At 29.4% G+C, this 23,456-nt stretch overlaps 1 protein-coding gene across 1 annotated transcript in view; it reads left to right on the top strand.

Moving 5' to 3' along the window:
- The first annotated feature begins 494 nt into the window (after positions 1–494).
- LOC107453489 (glycine receptor subunit alpha-2) overlaps positions 495–23,456 on the top strand; it is a 58,101-nt gene continuing 35,139 nt past the window's right edge. Inside the window, exon 1 of the mRNA XM_016070349.4 lies at positions 495–775. The gene's annotated coding sequence lies outside the window, so the exon portion shown is untranslated. The remainder of the gene's footprint in view (positions 776–23,456) is intronic.

The following is a 23,456-nucleotide window of genomic DNA, read 5'->3' as shown; positions in this document are numbered from 1 at the left end:
ACGTCGTAAAATTTTTGCAAAGATCATCTTTTCTTTATGAAAATTTATGATTTTTTTCTATTTATTTAATGAAACAACTAATATTGATTCTTCATGTGTAGAGTGAGTATGGTAATAAGTGAGACAGTAAATAAGAGTTTATTTCACTGTAAAAATATTTCAAATTCTAGGGTCGTGAACTTATAATTTTTTTCATTATTATTATAATTTAATTTTGAAAATATGATAATAAAACTTTTGTATCAACGATTTGTTAGCAGCAGTATTTATTCAATAAAACAGAAAAAAAATTGTGAATTATTTTTATTTCTAGTTTTTCAAGTCAAAACTTTAAATATTGCGGATGACTGTGATGGAATGCCATTGGATACAACACGGAAATAACACCAAAACAAGCAATAGCTGAGGTTCAGATTAATCTTTAAAACACGTGACTTTTGAAAGAGTTCTTCCATTCAGCTACATTAGCGCCATCTGCGTGAAAGTCGAACGAAGACTCTCATAGCAGACGATTCTACAATAAACTAGAAATGTGATTCTCTTCTCTTTGCTTTTTCTTATCCTAATAAACTGGAAAGACAAACGCAAGCGATTTTTGTTGCGATTTATTGGTTAAAACAAATTGAGACATATACTGAATATCGTCTACAGCAAGGAGATGTTACTGATCGAGTTCGACGTGTTTTTCCTAATCGAGACAAATGGAATACTTGAAAGACGTTGAAATAAAACCGAGAAAATTGTCTTAAAACTCAAGAGCAAATTATTCTTTTAAGTAAGTGTTCTATTGTTTGTTCTCACTTTTGTACGCATTGTAATGAAATAATTACATAATTTATGCATTTTATAAAACACATTAAATTGGCCTATTTGTTTTGCATGCATGCGTCAGTATTTATAATTTTCTTAAAATTTCTAATAAGTTTTTAATATTTCCGTTTAACAAACCTATTATAAACATATTATTCCAAGAAACAAAACTTGTAATTTAACTACTTTACCTATTTCTAAATTTAAATGTGCTATTTTTTTACGTTCAAAATCTTTTGGTAAACGTGTTTAAAAAATTTTTAACATTTCATCTCAAAAATAATTTGTTATAGTGAAATATATATATATATATATATATATATATATATATATATATATATATATATATATATATATATATATATATATATATATATATATATATATATATATATATATTAAATATTTATTATCTGTTTAATGCTCACTTGATATTTAAAATAACAAAAAAATTCAACTTTCCCGAGAAAAAAAAGAAATTACTAAAAATATATCTTAAAAAAAGTAGATTAAAAGAATTTTAAATTTAAAATGAGTAACCAATGTTTAGTAAAATTTATTTATTACGTAATTAGTATTCAATTTAAAGGTATGAACTTTTAACTTACTCTTTGTAGACTTAGATGTCAACAAAGATCTCAATTAATGTTTTGAATTTTAAATATTTAGATGATTGAAGATGATAAAATTGACAGAATTGAAATTGTCTTTTTTATTAACACAAAATTCAGTTTACCTAAAGCTTGCAATGTCTTTGTTAATCAATATTTAAATAAATCTATTATTTCTGTATGGGAACTCGAAATGAAATGATAAAAAATTGGTCAATATTTAAAATAAAAATATTCGGAGAAAAATTAGGTATTTGAAACGTTTATTTGAATGGAGTTCTCGTCTAAACTTTCTATAGAAGTGCTATCAAAACTAATAAATGATATCATCTTATATATACCTTAGTGTAATTATAAACAGTTGCGTTTAAATTTAGATTAATTTGGATGTCAAATTTCAATCTATCAAATTGAGATCAAAATGAATATGTAGTTGATCAAAATGAATATGTAGTAGAATGAATATGTCGATGATCAAAATGAATATGTAGTTGAAAAAAAAATTTCTCAGCATGTTAAATATACAGATTTTTTAACTACACTGGAAAATTATTGCACGAACAGTAATAATAAAGCCTGAAATTTTAAACATTTTAATTTCAACTAATATGTTATCGAAAAGCGTGATATTGTTTTAAACATACTTCGATGTAATTAAAAATATAATTTTCTTACAGTACTACTTATTCAGAAATAACAATTTATTTCATCTAATTTTCATAAAAAAATGGGAAAAAATAGTTCAAATTAGAAATAAATAGTATATAGTTGATGAGGAAAATGGTATCTTCTTCTTTCTAAACATTTTTATTATTAAAAGCAAAATTTATCTGTAAAATATACAATAGAGGATAAAGATGACGTTTTACATGAGTTTGGATGCTTACAGAGATAGAGAACATATTGATCTTCTCTCTGAGTTTGCAAGAATTGTTGCATAATGCAAGAATGAATATTTCAAAAAGAATTTTTCCTTATTATTATTTTCTAAAAATGTGTTTTTGGTTCTGTTTTCCTTAAATTTTGATATAATCAACTATGTTTAAATTCATTTAAACATCTTTCAGTCATCCGATTGTGATAAACTAATTACATCTCAATGAAACAACGCAGCACGAAAAATTGTAAAATTTGAAAATAATACTTCTCATTCAAGCGAAAAATACGGAATATTTTATCTTAAAAGATAATCAGTAAAATATGCCGGTAAAATGAATAGAATTGAGAAATAATGACATTTTAAATATGTTTCGATGTTTACCTTGTTTAAAAAATAATAATATTTAATCTGAATTTGTAATAATTGCGAGAAAATAAAACGACAGATTAAAAAGGCTTGATCAGACATATTATCTAAGAATATGACAATTTTCCTTCCGCGTTCAAATTTGTTAAACAATTATTAATGATAATTATATTTATTATTATTAACTTTATATAAACATTTTGTTTAATCCAATTCGAGTAAATATATGCAAATTACTAAAGAAATAGAAATCTTATTATACGTATGGAGTTCAAAATTGTTCTATATATTTTTTTTAAAAATAAAACTAGCAAAAAAATTTATTAAATATATAAGTTAGTATTTAAACAAATTCAAAGTTTAATTAAGACTATTATAATATTTAAGACATCGATTCCTAATATTATCTACGGGAAAAAAAGGCAAAATAGTTGCAGAAAAATTTATCTACATTCATGTTTTTAATTCAACTGAGTGATTGGAAGCTCATTGAAAAAAATTCAATTGAACATTGTACGAGATTTATCCTAATTATATTTTTGAACTTGAAAATATGATAAAACATGAGAAACTAATCTGAGACATATTACGACTTTGTTTACTGGTCGTAAAATAGGGGAGAACGTAATTCTGTTGATAATTTAAATGTTACATAGAAGCAACAAAATTAGAGGAAAATTAATTTATATTATTTACAAATATTTTTAGTTAGATATTTCTAGAAACTGTTGATTTTTTGGCTATTTATGAAATTCATTGTCTGAAATACTTCGCATTTTCAATTAGTATGATTATGATTTATTAGTATTAGTTGAAAATTAGTTCTTGATGCAATTTCATATTTTACGTCCTTTTCTTTAAATCAGTTTTCGCAATGATCGCAATGTATTATCAAACGAGACGATAGTTTTACCTCCAACCTTAAAAGTTAGAAAATGCAAGAAGTATACACATACTCTGTACAACTTCCAATATTAAAATCGAAATTGATTTTATTTTCTATTTGGGGAACTAAACTTCGTAGAATAATAATAAAAAAATAACCACAAGATAATGTTGAATACGTCTTTAAACAAAAATCAAAACATTGTTTGTCTAGGATTAAAACCAACGGAATTAAAATTTATTAAAAATTTTGAAGAACAAAGTCTGTAGAAGCATTTCAATAAGTTTAGATGTTAGATAAGTTTAGACAGATTTTTAAAACCAACTAAGCAATGAATCGAGAAGCGAATTAAAGTGTCTAATTCAGAATGTTCCAAATTAAAATATTTTCTTAATCTTAACTTCAATAGATTACTCGGTCTATTTTTTAATTTTTTTGAAATCATTTGTATATTATCATAGTTTGGTGATAAAAAAGATTTGATTTATTGATTGATTGTTTTGGCGATAAAAATTTGGCGATCTAAGGTAACTTGCCATTGCGATTCAGAAACAGCATCAAACAGGTTTGCTCTAATTTTTTCTTCCTAAGTGTGCCTTTCCTCAGACATGTTAAGCTTAACAGAGGCCAGTGGTAATGTAAAAGTGGAAGATGAATAATCCCCTGCTGGAATCGGCATACAACGTCTTTCAACTCATGGTAGTTAATTTTTCGGACCGTTATAATTAAAGTAAAATACTTTTCCGATAACCACAATATGTTCTTTAAACGTTTAATTAAATAGCAATCAATAATTCTTCTTCTAAAAAGACTTGCGTTCATGGTTTCATTTACGAATGTGAGTATAAAAATACTATGTATAGTAAACTTTTCTTTTAGTAACGTGAGTTTTTTCTCTCTCTGCACCAGAATTTAAAATACATAGATTTCCGTTAATTCAAAACAAGTTGAAATAAGCAATAATCAGACGATTTGAGCATTCATTATTCTTTGCCATATATGTGCCACGGAAATTATTGCTCAGGATTCTGCCCAAAAGTTAAACAAAAAGAATCTTTTTAGAAATACCAATTTTAATGCACCTCTGTTCTCAAACTTGATACATATAAAGAAGATCGAGTTTAAAAAAGCACATTTTCCTGCAGCTAAGCGTACGAAATTTGTAGAAAAAACTCGCAAAGCGAATACAAAAGCATTATGATTGAAATTGCATTCTGACTATTAGTGGATGAGGGATTAGTTGTCTACGTTTTTATGTAATAATTTTTAAAAAAAAATTAGGATTTCGCCCCATAAACTTTTAAAAAGCAGAAGTCTCAAACTTCAAAGGCACTGAAACATTATTCACTGACGAAAATCATACAAGTTCAATTCCTTTAATAATTTCCCGGTTTGAGTTTTGTTCTCGTCATAATTCTTCATACGAAACAGCAATATGGTGCCTACAGTAAAGTAATTATTACTTAAGTTAGGTGCATTAAGTACTACATGTTGTTTTTTCATTTCCTTTTTTGGCAAAAAAATGGAATGCCTAAATATTTCTTTATTATTAACAAAATTTGTTTCCTCGAAGAAGTAACGATATTTATTTCACCACTTTGACGAAATGTTCTTTCGGAGCATTTACCATTCATTAAAAACGAAGAACGTCTTGCGAAATTTGAGTATCCTTTTTTTTACAGTGCAATTACAAACATCCATGAGTAGGTCATGCTCAAAGCGTTCGAAGTCCTTCTTTAATCTGAATTTTTATGTCAACTCTATTCAAAAAAAAGTTTTTATATAAAATAACACGAATTTAACTAAAATTATTGTTTTATGTAAATCTCCCAATTAATCAAATTTGTTCTCATACAAATCATCTTTGTTAAAAAAACTAGTTAGAAAACTAAATCTTCAATAATATAAAATGAAACTCAGTGTTCTTCTCAGTGTGTCCAACCATTTTAATGAAATCAGCCTTTCCTCCATTACTCATAAAAGTACCAACAAATTAATTTAAAATTATATTGCAAATCCTTAACCGGACATCAACCTTATACTGCAAAATTATTAGTGGAATTTAAATTTAACATTAAAACCAAGGTATTTTAAACGGTATGATTCACAGAAAGCAATTACTTTGAGCAATCTGTTGGCCTTTAATTAAAATCCGACTTTCGCATTGTAAGATATCATTGCTTCTTTTGTGTATCATCTTTTCTTTTGATAATTCTAAAATATATTTACTATATTTTTTCGCTACAAAACAACATGAATAATTTTCTTTTTAGCATTATAGTTTAAAGTTTTTGAGGTCTGTGGTTTATTCCACTTAAATGCTTCTGTAGGGATTCATAACAACTGCATTAGCAGGGATTATAATTACTTAAGTCACTGAACCGTTAAGGTAAAGGACAGGAGTTCGATCCCCAGCGGTGACTTAAATCTCACCCGGCTTCAGAACGATGTGTACCATCTTGCCTGGAAAGTAAAATCGGCATGTAAGCAATGCTGCTCGTATTACCCCAATTATGTCGTTGATCGCGAAATTGTGGAGCCTAAACTTCCACGACCCCTTAACCCTAAATAAGCTATTGCGGGAATGTTTTACTGTTTTAATATTTCCTTCTCTCATATTTTTTTTTCTTTTAAGAAAAGGTTAAGAGGCTACAAACCGGTTTTCCATGCACATATATTTTTGTCTAATTGGATATTATAATAACTACCAAACATTCCGGTTAAAGTAAAGTTTATGTTTATAAATATTTGTTTCATTGAATGATGAAAATGTTGTTTTCCATTGATGATCAATTTATTAATATTTTTGGAATCAGTGGAATATAATTTGTAATTGGTTATAATTTTTGGAATCAGTTTTTGGAATATAACAAAGCCATAGCTTTGTATGGAAGCTGTTTTTGTCACTTAGATCCGTCAATTAATGCTTATCATACTTTGCCCATAGTGCACCTATAATTGTTAAAACACTACCTAGACAATATAAATTTTACTAGGTATGTATGCAATGCTTAAATGGCGGATATGCATTTTTTCAAATGTGTTTCTTTGCGTAAAAACATGAAGCATTGTATATGTTACTGTGAATGGTAAAAGTTCATCGAATTTTATCTATGAATGCGAACACATACCAAATACATCGGTGAAAAACCGAGACTATGGTTAATATCGATTTGTAGACATTTGCCGGCTTAATTGAAAAAAAATGATGTTAAGTAAAATTTTCGGGTATGTGATTATGTGATTGCGTGTAATTATGTGTGCCACGATTGTGTAATTGTTGACATCACAAGAGAAGGTCAGTATTCTCCTGATCTCTTAATTTCACTGTTAAACATATAATACTGAATTTTATATATATATATATATATATATATATATATATATATATATATATATATATATATATATATACTTGCATGAAAATATACGTCATATTATACAACAATCGATATTTCAAAATTATATTCAAGGGAATGCGTGGAAAATTATTTGCAACAAAATATATGAAAATATCAACAAAAAACTTACATGCCGAGAAATACTTTCGATTCTCTTTATTTTACAAATCCTAAATATATTTTTTAAAAAATAAAGTTTTAAACTATAGTAGCTTCGTAATTCTTATTATCTCTTCCACAATCTGTATCATTGAACGGTAGAAACTGCGATTGAAACAATTCCCATTTCTATGGACTGTAAATGACTTCAGAACTATACACGAGATATTTGATGCAGAGAACAAGAATAGAATAATTCCCAAGTGAAAAAGAAAATTGTTTTGAAAAGTAGCGAAACTAAGAATGCAATTTAAGAGATAGTGGAAGTCAAGTTGTTAAATTTATTTCTGGAGTTCTTTTATAAATTGAATAAAAATTTAGTTTTTAAACTAAGAAGGAATGGGACAGATTAATTAGAATAGCAATATAAAGATAGTGGTTTAAAATCTTATAACTACTAAAACATTTTTTAGGATAATAAATAATTGCTTGTCTGATAAAAAAAGATCGTTTTTGAATTAGCTTTTGCTTATAACATGTAGCGATATCAGTGGTTACTTTAAGTCTCTCTTGAGATAGAAATTGAATAAAATTCTAAAGAGAAAAGAAACATGATGAATCGATGATTGATGAATCAATGCATCAAGAATTGAATGGTTTTAATATTTCACTGTATTAGTAAATCCTGGAATAAAAGTGAGGTTAATGAAAAGAAGGTTAGTGATTTAATTCAATGCAAATGAATTGTGAACATGAGAATTCGTAAATTTGTAAATAAAAGTATAAATGAAAAAGAAAATTTATAAACGTATGGTTTATGCATCGCCAATTCACGATCATGCGATTTTTAATGGGCTTGTATACTTACGTTTATGTAGGAAAGGGGACATGATCTTCTGAGTATTTATATGTATAACATATAGCTACATTGATAGTTACTTTAAATTTTTATATAGAGTATGTATAGCAAAAAGCAAATGAATCAGAGAAACTGTTTATTCTGAAGACAATGGTTTTAGCGATTCGACACCTACGTGAATCAGAGAATCGGGTAATGAAAACGTCAGAGAGAGGACGGATGTGTCAATATGCAAATCAGTTAATCGGTGAATAAATTTGTGAATAAAAAATGAAGTTTATACACACATAGCTTATGGTGCGTAAATCTACAAACTATTAAGATGTTTTACTAGTTTATTTAGTTTTACCAGTTATAGTTATCATTTAACATTTCATGTACTATAATATTTTGTATAACGGGTACACTGTTAAAATTTTCCTTCTAAAATTACGGTAATATAACTGGCAGCTGTCTGTCCATCCGATTAACTGTAAAGTTTACGGAAAATTTTTTTTCTTCCTTTATGGTATTATAACCATTTACAAAAATATCGTTATAAAACCATGAATACAAAGCTATACAGTTTTTTTACCATTTACAACTAGCATTTTGTTTTTTAAAATTTTATATATTTTTAACTAGATGTAGAAGCTCGGCTTTTCGTAAGTCAATGGTCATTGGAGAGTGCCGGACATTGGGAATTCTTCACGTGTTGAACGGAATAGAGAAAATATTGTAGTGTCAACACTAGGACTCGAACTCCAGTTCTGATGGTCATGAGATTGACAGATAAACCCGCTCGGCCTTGCCATGTACGCAGTAGCGAAGAACTAAGTAGCTTCATAAGGTGGTTCTAGTTGGTGGGATAAAATTCTGGTTGTTTAACCGTATTAGGTGAAAGCAGTTAATAAACAGTTTTTCTTAAACTTAACAGTTTGATTACCATTTTATTTATGATTATTTGACTGTGTTGTTTAAATATGGTAAAATAGCCATGCAATCAATTGTTATTTAACCATTTTTTCCGAAAAATTTCTAACAGTGTAGCTATATCAATCACTATAAGCCATTCTTGATATAGAGAATGAATAAATATTCGATGGCAAAATGAATACAAATAAATAAAGCAGCGTATTCGGGGTCAATAAGTTTAGTGATTTGACGTATTGGTTAACCATTGAATCTTGGAATGAATAAGGCACGAAAAGTTATGTTTTTGAAAAGAAAATAAGAGACTTATCAACTCGGTAATTTAGTTTGGAAATAAGTAAGAAATTTCATAAACCTTCAGTTTGATTTATCAGTCTAGGAATATAATTTCAAGAAATTTTGAAAATTATCTGATAAAATAAAAGATCTGCTATTTGTGAGCGATTGTAAAAATATTACTTTTATATTGAAATGTAATAGCGGTTATTTAATTATTTTTTTAAGTATTCAACTGATTATTTAAAATGCTAAATTTGTCCAATATGAGTGTATTCGACACTTTGATAACCTCGATGTCTATACTTTTTATTATTTTATATTTATATAAATTTATTGTGTTTTCAACGCGTTTTGAATCGAATTATACTTTTATTTATTAAGTAATTGGTTTTGTCTAAAAATTAATTAATTAAAAAATTGAATTTTGATCTAGTATTATCTAATGACCCTTATGACTTATAAGGTGAGAGCAGTTGATGCTATGAAATTCTGGTTGTTAGCCGTATTAGATGAAAACAGTTGTTAAACAGTTTTTCTCATAGTTAACAGTTTAAAAACCATCTTATTTATGGTTATTTGACTGTTTTGTTTGAATATGGTATAATAACAATTAAATAAATTGTAATTTAACCGTTTTCTCTTAAAAATTGCTAACAAAATAATTCTAACAAGTTTCTAACAAAAATTAAGGCGAACATAAATTTTTTCTGTAAACTTTAATATAATGTTTATTTTTTACTGAAAAGTTTTATATTGGTAGTGTAATTAATTTGTTTTTAGATAAGCAAAAGATATTATATCGAACGAAATAAGTAACTGAAAATTGAAGTAGAAAAATAGATTTAAATTTTTACACCAGTTTCAACTGAACAACCACAAAAATTTAAGCGCAGATTAATATTTCCTTAGAGATAATAATGTACAAAATTTTAGAAATTGGTTTGATAAACCATTTAATTTTAATAATCCGCCGTCTTTCATTGTGAAGACAGAATTTACTATGTTTTTTAGATAAGCACAACGTAAGAAAAATTAGTCACCCTGAGAGAAATCATGAAAAACATCATTTAATAACGTGTAACACCGCCTCTGAATTTGATAACCGCCTCGATTCGGTTAGGAAGTAAGACCACAAGATTGTACAGGTATGTCAAATCCAGTTTAAGCCACTCGCTGGGGATTTGATCGCTCAAATCCACCAAATTGCGAGGATGCTGATTTCGGCGTCTAACCGTTGTTCCAACATGTCCTCCAAATTTTCAATGGGGTTCAAGTCAGGGGATTTTGCAGGCCAATCGAGATGTAATTGAGCATCTGAGTGTTCATAAAACCAGTCACATATTCTTCCAGCCCGATGAACTTCGCTATTGTCATCCTGAAAAATAGTGATATAGATAGTATACTCTTCATGAGGATGTTGACTGAAATGAAGCATCTGATCATCCAGAATGTTCAAATAAACATGCTGGTTCATGTTAGTGGCCACCTCAGTGAGGGGACTAAATGCATAATAAAAAAAATACCCTCAAAACATGACAGACCGGCTTGAACCACCTCCGGCTTGAATCCGACCATGCACATAGTCAGGATGAAATGCTGCAGCTGGTCTTCGGTGCACTCGACGACGTGCGTCATTTGAATTGGGGCAAAAACGTGATTCGATAGACCATGCTACGTTCCGCCAGTCAGCAACTGTCTGCGTTTGGTAACTTCTAGCCCACTGATGTCACACAGCTATTTATGCCCGTGTGAGCAATGGCCTCTTACGAGGTATTCGACTCCAAATGTTCATTGCTTGCAGTTCCCGTCTCAATGTTCTCTCACTAACAGGTTGGGCTGAATCTTCATTCACTAACTGAAGTAATTCCTGTCGAGTTTGGAACTGATTTTGATTGACAAGTCGTAAAACACGTCTCCGGTCAAATTCATGCCGGATCTTTTCCGACAACAATTCTGACATCGTCTTTCGTGACCACGTGTATTACACTACTGCTTGCAGTTACGTTGAACAGTCCGCATCGAAACACCAACAAATCCAACACCTTCATTCCCCGTATGACCATGGGGCCGGCCAAACACAATTGCATCTCTTTGCCACTCTGTAAAATCTTACAATTACCCATATTTACACACAATTTCCTCTTAAAACAAAAATATATCACTAATGGCTACTTGCCTTTGATCGCGTTGAGGTAGTGCGCAGGCAGCCGAGCTCGTCACTTGACCACTGCGTTATCTAACGAAACCTAACGATTCATCCGTGCTGGGGTGACTATCTTTTTGTCCGGTGAGCTTAGGCATTATTATGTTTTAATCTCTTTTTTGTAGCAGAACTGATAATCACAGCTAAACGGTTGACATATGCGGATCGTAACACGATCCCTTGAACATTATCTTTGGATTTAAACCAGGACTAAGAAGGGAGCAGTTTAAAACTCATCTGATGTACTTAGGCATTGCCTTGTTGGAAAACTTCAAATATTATACAGGGTGTTTATAAAGTCCCGGTCCCATTTTGATGTTTAATAACTCATAAAATAATAAAGATGGATTAAAATTAATAACATAAATGGTTAGATAGACTCAAAAAGTTTCATGACCCTTGTCAATGAATTTCCACATGTACCCCCTTCGTCATACGGAGAATATCAAGTCGATAGTCAATTTCACGCCAGGTAGCGGCAAGCATGTCGGCATCTACAGAGGCTATTGCGTTTGTAATTCTGGTTTTAGGTCATCAATGTTCGACACGATCCTCCTGTAAACATTGTCTTTATAAATCCCCAAAGAAAAAAGTCCAGCGGTGATACGGTACAAGCGATGATACCCACATATACCTTCATATTCGATGATACTTTCGTATTTCCACAACTAGAAGAGCTTCAGCCCAATGTCTTTTTGCAACAAGATGGTGCACCACCTCATTGGGGTATCATCTTTCGTAGTTCTTTGAATGACCATTTTCCAGGAAGATGGATTGGGCGAGGAGGTCCGATTCCTTGGCCACCCAGATCACCCGATCTAACGCCGCTGGACTTTTTTCTTTGGGGATTTATAAAGGACAATGTTTACAGGAGGATCGTGTCGAACATTGATGACCTAAAAGCCAGAATTACAACCGCAATAGCCTCTGTGGATGCCGACATCCTTGCCGCTTCCTGGCGTGAAATTGACTATCGACTTGATATTCTCCGTGCGACGAAGGGGACGCACGTAGAGTTCATTGACAAGGGTCATGAAACTTTTTGAGTCTATCTAACAATTTATGTTATTAATTTTAATATATCTTTATTATTTTATGAGTTCTTAAACATCAAAATGGGTCCGGGACTTTATAAACACCCCGTATTTCTTAAGGAGAGTAAATGGTTTCCTAGTATAATTTGATCGTCAACTGAATTTCCATGACCGCTAAAAATGCTTAACATGTTTCTCCAACAAACCATTTAATCCAATTTTCGATTTTAATTAACTATTTCTTTTACTTCGAATCTTCTCACACCTGTTACAGTAAAATGATCACCTATAGTTAGATGACTGGCGGAGAATCTGGATTATTTTGAAATATATCAAATAATTCTAAGCGTACCCAAACTTTTGTACCGCAATGCATCAATCCAACCTTTTGACCTGAATTTACAGACAAAATACATGACTTTAAGCCTTTGGTGGTGCTTGATTCTAATCATTGCTAAGGAAATATGAATAGCTTTGATCGAATGGTGGATTTCACGCTCGCGTAATACTGAACAATAGCAACTAGTATTGGCAACAACTATATTTCTTCAGGATTAAGAGATGGTCTAAGCGAAGCACCTTATTCTATTCAGCAAATAGCCAAAGTATATAGTCTGATATATAGTGTGTTTAGTATTGTTAATTAGTATATAGTCTACCAAGGGGAGTGCGTTGTGTGCCCTAGAATACTCATAAAAACTATTAAGATCTGTGCTAAATGCGATACTAGTGTTTTTAAATATGATATGAATATAATAAAAAAAGCAAGGTAGCATAAAAAAAACCATTTTATAAAATGACTGTAATAAACAAAATTATTGACTAAGTTCGATTGGAAATTTCGTAATCCTACTGTGAATTATACATTACTTTATAACTGTATTTTATCGCAAAGAAGCTCCATTGCATTTGTAATTTTTTCCACGAACGTTTGTATCTTATACATATTTCTTAAAATAATTTGAAAGCCAGAAGTGTGGTTTTGCTTAATATTGTAAGAAAATGCGTATTTCGTAAAAAACGTCACTAAAGGACCTTATATAAAATTCCTGGCCAAACTATTGGATGCACTATAAGATTCTGTGTAAGATCTTCACTATCCGGTGATACTATACATCATTATTGTTTTTACGCGGCGGAAACCGGTTTGCACTTGCTTATGTTCGTACATCAACTAGTTAACATTGTAATGTTATACATTAAAAATAAATGCAAATAGGAAGTATATAAAAAATCCCCTGAATACAATCCATACCATGCATGTTTTAATATAAAAGCATTGCATATTAACTGGTGCAAAACATGCAATTATTAAAACACTACAGTGCTTCGAATCATTTGGTCTAATAATTATAATATATTATTGTAATACCTGGTATAATAAATATTCTATGTTTCTATAATATATCGTCTAATTCATCGAATCGTCGAATATATATTATCTATCGTCTAATTTAATTAATTGATACACAAACTTAAACAAGTTCAAAACAGTTTCCGTCACGAAAAAACAATAATGCTGTGTAGTATCCCCTGATAATTAAGATTTTTATCTAATAGTGGGTATAATAATTTGGCCACAGACTGTAGTCACGTTTTTAAATTTCCACCTAGTTATCAGATGGTCAAAAAAGTAGGAATGCATGAAATGAATATATATTTTTTAATATGCACGGACGATATAAACACCGTGTAACATTGTTTATTATTAATCTGTGTAATTGTTTATTATTTATCTGTTTAATTGTTTATAATTCAAATGTTACATTATTTAATCTAATAATGACATTTAAAGAAATGAACACCCTAACAGTCTTGAATTCGGGAAATGCACGAAAAGATATAAATTTGTTTCTTTAAAAACTGAAACTAAATTTGCGAGATACGAAAACTATTAAGATACACATAAACTACGGCACTATCTCAAAATATTAGTAAAGTCGTCTGAAAGCAAAAAAAAATTGATAACCATGAAATGTCAAAATCTGAAATTTAATATCCCTTCTTCTAAAATTTAATCTAAATTAAGTTCTGAGAAAAACTCTATTCCGTTTAAGAGTTTAAAATTTTTGTTTCATTTTCATTCACTTTTGATTAATTGCTCTTTAGTATAAATTAATTGAAACTCTAAGTTATACTGACACTGAAACAATTCTCACTTGTGTTTCCGAAAAATAAATGATAAATTACTTTTCTTAATTAAGTTTGTTTAGAAAGAAAAATGGCTGAAAAGAAATTTCTAAAACATGAATAAATAACTAATTAAATTTTCTAAAACATTATCAGGGTTTAAAACTGGGAAATAGATTTATTTTCTTTCCAAAAACTTTTAATGAATTTGATTAAATTTTTAGGCTTTTAAAATTAGAAAAAAAAATATGTTCTTTGGGAAAATAGCCTAAAGGATTTACCTAAGAAATATGAAGAAAAAAACTACTTTAATTTAAATTTACTGCATTATTATTTATTCAATGTTATTTCCGAATATCTAAGTCATACACTTCATTTTAAATCACTGTAAAAATAATATTTTTTAAAACAACATTAAAAGTACTAAAGCAATATGGAAGATACCAACTACTGGACAATGACAAAAGGAAATTTTTTTTAAAAAATATTTGATTTATTACAATATTTTATACAATGTCCATCAACAGTCAATTATGAACAAATTAACTTTTAAAAAAAGAAAATATAGAAAAGTAAAATTAAAAAAATAAATAGCAAAATATTTACTTTTATAAACCTCTTTTTGATTGTAATTTGAAATATTATTTCATAGCATGGCGCATGAACAGTTTGTTGTCAATTATGAACAAATAAACTTTGAAAAAAAGAAAAATAATACAAAAACGAAATAACAATGTGTGGTAACAAATTTTAAAATAAAAATATTTAATTCTACAGAATTTTTTTATTGTAATTTAGAATATCTTTTCATATAGCGGTGCATGAGGTGTTGTTGTCAATTATGAAATAAATGAATTTAAAAAAAAAGAAAAGGAAAGGAATATAAAAGCAAAATTATAAAATATAACAGTAAAATTTAAAGCAAAATATTTAATTTTATTAACATTTTTGATTGCAATTTGAAATATTATTTCATAACATGGTGCATGCATGAATAGTTGTTGTCAATTATGAGCAAATAAATTTAAAAAAATGAAAGAAAAAAAATATAAAAGCAAACTTGCAATGTTTGGTAGCAAAATTGAAAGCAAAATAGTCAGTTTCATAAACTTTTTCCATTGTAATTTAGAATATTATTTCATATAGCGATGTATGAACAGTTGTTGTCAATCATGAACAAATAAATTGAAAAGAAAGAAACGGAAAAAGAATATAAAAGCTAAATTACAAAACATAACAGCACAATTTAAAGAAAAATATTTACTTTTATAAACTTTTTTGATTGTAATTTAGAATATTATTTCATACAGCAATGTATGAACAGTTGTTGTCAATTATGAACAAATAAATTGAAAAAAAAGAAACGAAAAAAGAATATAAAAGCTAAATTACAAAACATAACAGCACAATTTAAAGAAAAATATTTACTTTTATAAATTTCTTCCATTATAATTTAGAATATTATTTCATATAGCGATGTATGAACAGTTGTTGTCAATTATGAACAAATAAATTTAAAAGAAAGAAACGAAAAAAGAATATAAAATCTAAATTGCAAAATATAACAGCACAATTTAACGAAAAATATTTACTTTTATAAACTTTTTTGATTGTAATTTAGAATATTAATTAATGGAATATATGTTCGTAGAGATGCATGAACAGTTGCTGTCAATCATAAGCAATTAAATTTTAAAAAAAAGAAAACCATATAGAAGCAAAATTATAAAATATAATAACGAAATTTGAAGCGAAATATTTACTTTTATAAACTTTTTTGATGATAATTTCGAGTACTTATTACAGATATAAAATATGAAGGAGAAGAATTTTTCATTTTGAGAAAAGAATTCTGAGGGGGAAAATATTTTAGGTTTTACATTTCAAACAGCTTATTTTTTCAGTTCGCTTTCAACTGGATTCTTTAAAATATTAATTTTTCTTAAGTAATGTCTTATAGAAGAAAAATTAAATTTTAGGTGGACAACCGAGCTATTAAATTAATCTTTATATAACATTTATATATATTTTTTTTCATAAATAATTCTTTATTCAGAGGGTAATGATAAATCGAGTTATTGATGATGAAGTAGGTGGAATCGTATTTGAGGAATTTGGTCGAGAGAAAAGTTTGATATGCATTGAAAAAGTTTGCGAAAGAAATTTACTTTCAATTGCTTGACAAAAAATTTCGAGTTATAATGCTAATGAAGGAAGGCATAATTTGCGCTCCAATTATCTCATGAATAAATTATGAACTTGTTTAGGTGTATATTATCGGTACAATTAGAATTCTGGAATCGAATACAAAAAGGAAAAATCGACCAATAATGTATGGAATTCTAAAGCACTTAATCTATAGTAATTTATATTTTTCTGGGAAAAGTAGTTATCGACCATGTCAACCTTCATCTATAAAAAGGTACCAACTCATTGAATCGAGTTAACATGTCTTATATACTAGTGAATTGGAATTATATTTTTGTAGTGGTAGATACACTAAAGTACCCCCCTCCCCACCAGAATTATATCTGTGATAGAAATCGATGACCTGATACCACTAGTTCATTCATTGCTGTTCTGCGAGAAGCCGGGAGAGCTGTTTTAAGATCACCGCACTTTTTGCGTGCTGATTGAGGGAGCTGTATTAAGTTCACGATCGTGGTCGCTCATGCGTTGCCTTTCTCAGTCGAGTGTATATACGTTATACGTTGTGTGTGATCGAGACTGAGAAGCAACAGCGCGAGGAGGTGAATAATGTTGCTGTCACAAGTAGCAAGTCACTTGTTCAATGTGGACTTTCCATCGAAGTAGGCGTGTTCTTATTGAAGTGGGCGTTACTGTCAAGGTAGGCATTTTCTCATCACGCCCGAAGGTCACCAATATGGAGATGATAGCTACTTAATTACCTCACAATTCATAAGATATAGCGTAAAATATTGCTCTTCACCATAAATGGTGTATCTCGCACCAGGCATGCAAGAGAAAGTTCAATTAACTGAGTTAACACTTGCAAAATTAAAGGCTATCATATAGAATAGTTAAATAGTGACGGAGAGAAATTTACGCAAACTTTTGTCCTAAGCACTAATTTTTTTTACACACATAAAATACTGATACACCATTTCTGCTGATTACCTCATGAACTCTAATCACCATCACTATTTACCTCATCATTCACTGTTATATGAGTGTCCCCTCCATTTCACTTTTTTAAACAATTTTAAGACCATGAATTTGATTTGACTAAACCTTAGACACAGAATTTTTCAAACTAAGTAAAAAATATTATAATTAGTACATAATCGTATGGCCCTGAAGAATCAGGAAAAGAATTTTTTTAGCCATTTTTTTAACTATGTCAGCCTTTATCTATGAAAATGTACTCCATCATAGACTCGAGTTAACATGTCTTAGATACTAATTATGTTTTTGTAGTGGTAGATACACTACACTTTCAATTAGCGTGATTATGTTTTGTTATTATCATTTGAAAGCCATTTTTCAGTGTAAGAAATATATTTATATTTTATATTTTTTTAAGGAAATACATACATTTAAGTAATGACTGTGCATTTTTATTAATATCCAGATTACCCAGGATATTTTTATTGTATTTTATTTTATAACCGTTGCAGAACAGCCGAACCATTTTTTCCCGGTTTACGACTAGTAATATTCAACTCCATAACCTAGTAATTTTGAAACCAATCTTGAAGACAAGGGAACTTCTGGATCAAGCAGCGGGGGAAATTTGCCTTCTTGATGAATTCTTTTTGATGGAACTCATCGGCATTTGCTTTAAACGGAGAAGAAAACCACGAAAATATCCCCCTGTTAGCCTGACAACAAGGAGACTCTAACCCATGATCCGTCTATCACTGAAGATATTCCAAATTACCACTGGTCGGTGCAACCTGGATGCGGAATTCGCATCGAACAGGCCTCGCTGAGATTCGAACCCGGTTTCCCTCTTTGATAAAATATTGCTCAGTAAAGCAAAAATATTATTTTTTAATCTCCAACTTAGTATTTATCTACCAACAAACTACATTATTATACCTCACCTAAACAGTATACTTTGCAAGTATATATATATATATATATATATATATATATATATATATATATATATATATATATATATATATATATACTGTAAGAAATGTACACTGTAAAAAAATTTAGAATATCTTAACACTCACTTATTACGTATACTCACTTATTTATTGTATCTGGAGTCTTCTGTCTTCAACTATATCTCTTCTAAAAAAATTACAATTACAATTTACCTTTCTTTCTTAAAATCTACGAAGCACTCGAAAACGACTACAACACATAATCAGGGTAGTTGTCTATCATGAATGAAGCCTATCATAGCTCAGTAAAGCATAATCGGGATAGTTGCTTCTCATGAATGAAGCATTAACTTCTGAGCTTCTGTTGTAAATTTTATCACTTATTGGTGCTTAGATTCAGCTACACACTTTCAATGGTATATATTTTAGTTACAACCTGACATATTTTTAAAGATTTTCAATGCAAAATTCGGATTGGCATTTACATTGTTTACAAGGCTTAGGTAATGAATATAATAATACGCAGTTTTTACCGGGCATAAAATGTTTAGGTTAATAGTATTATCATTTTCATGCTTCCTATTTTGCCTGAAAAATGTCAGACATTTTATGTATTTCCGAATTTTCTGACATTGTTGGTGCCATGCACTAAATCAGGGATGACTTTTTTAGTCGAGGGCCAAAAATCAAGAAAAATTTTTTTTGGTGGGCCAAGTAAATTTTTTTTTAAAAAAAAGCGATATACAAGTTTTAATTTAAATATTTAATGAGATGACGGAAATTGCGATTTCATTTTTTAAAGTTCCTTATATTAAGATTCGAAGTGAGATGTGCTTATTTTAAGGAACAAGGCTTTTCTGTTAGTCTACTTCTGAAATGATTTTTTCTAAGGTTCATAGTTGAAAACTCTTGCTCACGTATATAAGATTAAGCAAACATAGCACTGATTTTCTGGGCATGAAATATTAAATTTTGGAAGCTAGTTTTTGGTAATGATTTGTAAAACTTTGGCATATTTAGAAACAACTGCTTCAGATGATTGTTAGATTGTCCACTCGTTGCAGGGTAAAATGCGCAGTCTGCCAAATGTGAAGTACAATTTACCTATATTAGATTCCATAAGTATAAGTCAGCTCCTCGAGAAAGACAAATGCTAGTTGGAGCCAATCTACGGCTATTCTATAAGGAACTTCTGCTTTCAACATTTTACCAATTGAAGCTGTATGTGCTAACTATTTCCATTAATTTATGTTTTGAAGAACAAAAATAGAGAAAGTAAAAATGTCATCAGCACTTTGTTAAAAAAGGAAAAACAGAAATAATTTTAAACATAGTCGACAAGAAAATGGATGTATATTGTTTATATTTACCACTGATCGGCAAATAAAAATTCAATCCGCGGACCGGAGAAAATCTTCCGGCTGGCCACAGTTGGCCCGCGGGCCGTAGTTTGCCCATCTCTGCACTAAATCGTCCTTATAACTGATTTTAATTCATTTCCAAATTATATTGGAAAATATATATATTTTTTAAATTCAGGGAAAATTCTATAATTATACGTGGGATTGTTTGTCTTAAATTACATGCAGCTTAAAAAAAATTTAAATGAAAAATAATTTTAATTATTTTTCTAATGAAAAATGGAACACCTATCTTTGGGAGCTATATTTGAATAGAAATATATCTTCGTGCTTATTCTAGTAAAAATAAATTTCTCTAGCTAAAATGATTTTTCTTTATTCCTTCAAAAGTTTTTCGCTCTTATTTTGGATAAAATATAAGCAGCCTATTCTAAATAGGCTCCAAAATATCCGAGTTATATACTTAGCAAATTGTTTATAATTTCATAGGTTTCAAAAATATTTCACAACTGTGTAGAATGTCTGATAGCAGTAGTATGCTTCATCGTAAGTTAAGAAAAAATCGTTTCTCTTATAGGATTTAAGTAATCATGCAGTTCTGTTTAATTTCGTTATCAAATTATACAAATATGCTTGTCAAAACAAAAGCTTTTAAAAATTAAACACGGCATACAGAAATTTAATTCGTGATATCATATTATGATATATATTATAGTTATAGTTTCATATTCATACTGGAATAACAGACTTACGACATATTTCGATAAATAAGAACTTGAAAAAGAAACAACTACATGATACTGCAAGATCATAGTATTTGATTCGACCACAAAAGGAGTGTAGTATTCTGAAATGCCTTTAACAAGCCAAGTACGAGATAAATAATTTTTACTTTTGTTTCGCTGTAGAAGAAAATCGTCTGCAATGAATAATTTTTATTATTCTTTCGTCATTTTCCTTCAATAAGAGTTTATGTACGTTCGCGTTGGAAGCTTGGCATCTATTTGGCATGCATTAATAAGCAAACAGAAGCTCTCCATAGAGATATTTTTTTAACTTGCAACAGAGTATAGAATCGATTCCAACCGATCCTACTATTGTTATCAACCGTGACATAGAATGTGAAAATAGAAGTATTATTCGTTAAGCTGTACTTTTAAGATCGTAAAAATATTTCAGTCAAATTTGCTATAAGAATTAGAATTTATAATGCAATTTGCTATAAGAATTAGAATTTATAATGTAATTTGCTATAAGAGTTAGAATTTATAATGCAATTTGCTATAAGAATTAGAATTTATAATGCAATTTGCTATAATAATTAGAATTTACAATAATGCATTAGAATTTATAATGTAATTATAAATTAAATATCATTTTTTTAAAAATAGTTTATTATAAGTAGAACATTCTGTCCCCTGTTCACTTCGCTTGCCAATCCCTTAAAACGGTTTTCATTCATCATTGTTTTTTTTTTTGTTGTTTTTTTTTGATTTTCATTAAACGTCAAAATTTTCAGCAAAGACGCTGAAAATCTTGTTTTTAAAATATACAATTATTGTAGCTTTGTGCAACAGCAATTTATTAATATGTTAACTATAATGAAATAAGCGATAACCTTTGAAAAACATTATGCGAATTTGAAAAAAATAGACGAAGAAATACAGTTTATTGGACTCAAAAAGAAGAATTTAGTGAAAAATAACTTCTAGACATTAGTGACACTAACAATTCAATTGGTTTTAATCACTATATTGCCCCTTTTTCGTTCCTTTTCTTTTTTCTCTTTTCTTTTCTTCTTTCTTTTTTTTCTTTTTTTTTGAAAACAAAAAACATTAATATAAATGTTAAGATTTATATAGGTCAGCATTTCATCACTCAAATTCTTTCTCTCTCTTTATTTTTTTCAACGCTCGAATGACATCCACTCGAGGGGAAGCTCTTATAAATTAAAGAAAAAAATATAACTCGAGGAAGAAAAATAAATTCTCCACAACTATTTAAAAATAGACAATACCTAAAACAAAAAAAGCTGAAATCAGTTACGAAAAAACACTTAAATTTGCTATAACTTTCGAAAAATATTGAATTTCGAAAGAAAAAATACTCATATAAAAATTCCTCTTCCGGTGCATCAAATTTTAATTACTTAATTGCAAATAATTGGGATATAGATCAACTAAACAGGGTATATCTTCCGACAATTTTAATAACTTATAATTCTTGACTAATTGTCAAATCTAAAGTTTTCTGTATTTATTTTGCCGTATTCCCTATGCATTTTTCCACAATCATTTGTAATTTCGAATTTCTTAGTGATCTAGGTTTTGCGCAGAAAAGCATAATATAACGTAAATTGTGAGAAATTATTGTGAGAAATTATTCCCACAAAAAGCCTTTAAAATTGCTATAACTTTCGAAAAGAAGTTTATTTTCGAAAAGAAAGAAACTCTGTGTTAAGTTCAATAAGAAATATAGCTCTTTTCTTTTGTTGCTTTAAATGTTATCTACTTGAGCGTGAGCTCTTAAAATAGAGAAAAAAATATGCACCGATGAGCCATTATGACCACTCTCCATCTATAACAATGGGCTCGCCATGGTTTTCATGGTTTCCTGCCCTGGAACAATGTTTTCATGGGGCACATTAGGACCCATAATCCTCATAGAACAATCCCTGACGTCTATAAGCTACTTTCACATAGTTGCAGAGCAGGTTCACCCATTCATGGCAACAGTTTTTCCTGCGGGGTATGGTGTTTACCAACAGGATAATGCTCCATGTCATAAGGGTCGAATCGTCATGGATTGGTTCGAGGAACATTCCAGTGACTTTCAAGTCATATTCACCTGACCTTAGTCCAATAGAGAATTTTGGTCCTACTTGGAAAACCAAATTCGTGCTGCCACGCTACCCCCTCCCAATGTGAGGGAATTGCAGGACCAGTTGGTGAGCGCTTGGTACCGGATACCTCAGCACCTTGTAATCAATGCCACTGCGGGTGCTAGCAGTTCTGAGGGCTAAAGGTGGTCCTACATGTTATTAGCAGGATGGTCATAATGCAATGGCTCTTCGGTGCATATCTTGTGGGGTAAAAATAAATTTTCTACAACTATGGAGAAATAGACTTTGCTTAAAGTAAAAAAAATCTGAAAAAAATCGTGATAATGCACTGAAAGTTTCAATAACTTTCGAACTAATTTGAATATCGAGGAAGAAATTCACATATGAAATTACTTTTGCCGTCCGTCAAATTTTAACTCCGTAGTTGCAATTCATTTTGATTCAGATCGACCAAACAGTGTATTTTTTCTTACAAGTTTAATAACTTATAAGTCTTGAACTAATTGTCGAGTTTTAAATTTTTTTCATTCCGTATACATTTTCCTGCATTCTTTCATACTTTCAAGTTTCTAAATGTTCTAGATTTCTTTGTAGCAAAGCAAAATGTAACACGTAAAACAAAGCAAACAAGTGAGAAAGTATTCGAAAAAAAAACGTTTAAAATCTTAATAACTTTCAAGCAAATTTGAATTTTTCAAAAAAAA

This window comes from Parasteatoda tepidariorum, chromosome 9 (assembly GCF_982258835.1).
Source record: "Parasteatoda tepidariorum strain Cologne lab strain chromosome 9, Ptep-v5.0, whole genome shotgun sequence".
Classification (NCBI taxonomy): Eukaryota; Metazoa; Arthropoda; class Arachnida; order Araneae; family Theridiidae; genus Parasteatoda; species Parasteatoda tepidariorum.
This window is presented reverse-complemented; position numbering and strand designations above follow the sequence as displayed.